This window comes from Myotis davidii, unplaced genomic scaffold (assembly GCF_000327345.1).
Source record: "Myotis davidii unplaced genomic scaffold, ASM32734v1 scaffold44, whole genome shotgun sequence".
NCBI classification, from domain to species: Eukaryota; Metazoa; Chordata; class Mammalia; order Chiroptera; family Vespertilionidae; genus Myotis; species Myotis davidii.
In genome coordinates, this window is record NW_006299705.1 from 3,492,275 (window position 1) to 3,493,687 (window position 1,413).

The window sequence follows — 1,413 nt, forward strand, 5'->3', positions numbered from 1 at the left end:
CGGAGACCCGCTCCCGCTGAAGTTTAGTTTTGCTGGAATTGTGTTTCTGGGGCATTTTATAGGTGAGGAAAATGGTATAGAGAAAAGCTCAGTCGCTTGGCACGTTTAGTAGAAAGTCAGTACCAGCAGCCTCTGGCACGGGTCTCGAGTGCTGAAGGGGCTGGTGTCCAGGTGGGGTGGTTTGTTACCTAGAACCCAGTCCCCGGGAGAGTTAAGGAAAGAGATCACAGCTCAGCTCCATCAGGCACCGTGGAATTTCGGTATTTCAGTGGCTGGTCTGCTGCAAGGTGGAGGTTGCGCACTAGAACACATTTACCAGGAGGAGTGTGTTTTTAGGTATCTGGCCACTTGACCAAATAAATGTATTTTCCAACCTCTGCCCCCTAGAAAAAGCACGGCAGAGAGGGTGTTTGCAGCCTGTAAAGGCAGTAGTTACAAAGTGAGGGGTGGAAAGATGTTGTAATGTCTTTATAGCAACAGTGCTTTATAAGTTTTCAGCCACTTTTCTTCACGCAGAAACGAATCCTAGCTGGTTTGCTTGTGATCTGTGAGAGCGTGCACCCATTGTTTCCACACTAGAAACAGTGCGGAGGCATCAAGATTAAGACGTGACAGCATCTTCTCTGCTGCCTTTGCTCAGAGTAATATTGAGGTGATGCTTTTAGGAAAAGTAAGAGTCCCAGACAGGAGCCCAAAGTTTTGCAGCAACTGGCGGGCCTGCCTGTGGCTAATGTGAGCTTGGTCTCTTGGAGTGTTTGGGGAAACAGGGAGAGCTGAAACATTGTGTTTGCTGATGTGTGATGCCCGACAGCACTTTGTAATTGTCTTTTGGGACAGGCTCTTAAGAAGACACATTTTTGTTGGAGATTGGGATGGTGCATCCACCTTAGTCTCCTTTCTTTAGTGGTTCTCAACCTTCTGGCCCTTTAAATACAGTTCCTCATGTTGTGACCCTACCATAAAATCATTTTCGTTGCTGCTTCATAACTGTAATGTTGCTACTGTTATGAATCGTCATGCAAATATCTGATATGCAGGATAGTCTTAGGTGACCCCTGTGAGAGGGTCGTTTGACCGCCAAAGGGGTCGCGACCCACAGGTTGAGAACCGCAGCCTTAGGTGGAAGATGTTTGGCCTCTTCGGGAGTGAAAGTAAAGCTGCTGTTTCTGCCATGCCTCTTGTTTTCTCATCAGCCTAGATGGTGCGTGCTAGTAAGATGCTCAGAGCTGATGTAGACAGAGAGATAACTGAACAAACACGGGCTGAGTTATCTGCACTGGATCGGGAACTGTCTGGGGAGGAGAACAAGAAAGGAGAATGACAGGAGGCAAGGAACACATGTCAAGCGCCATGTTCTGTGTCAAACTTTGGGCCAGGAGGCATTTTTACTTCAGATTATCTCATTCCACACTG

The 1,413-nt window shown here is 47.6% G+C and overlaps 1 protein-coding gene across 1 annotated transcript in view; it reads left to right on the forward strand.

The window, feature by feature from the left end:
• The window catches only part of F2R (coagulation factor II thrombin receptor), a 14,987-nt gene continuing 13,574 nt past the window's right edge, over window positions 1-1,413 (forward strand). The window contains exon 1 of the mRNA XM_015571667.1: window positions 1-62. The gene's annotated coding sequence lies outside the window, so the exon portion shown is untranslated. The remainder of the gene's footprint in view (window positions 63-1,413) is intronic.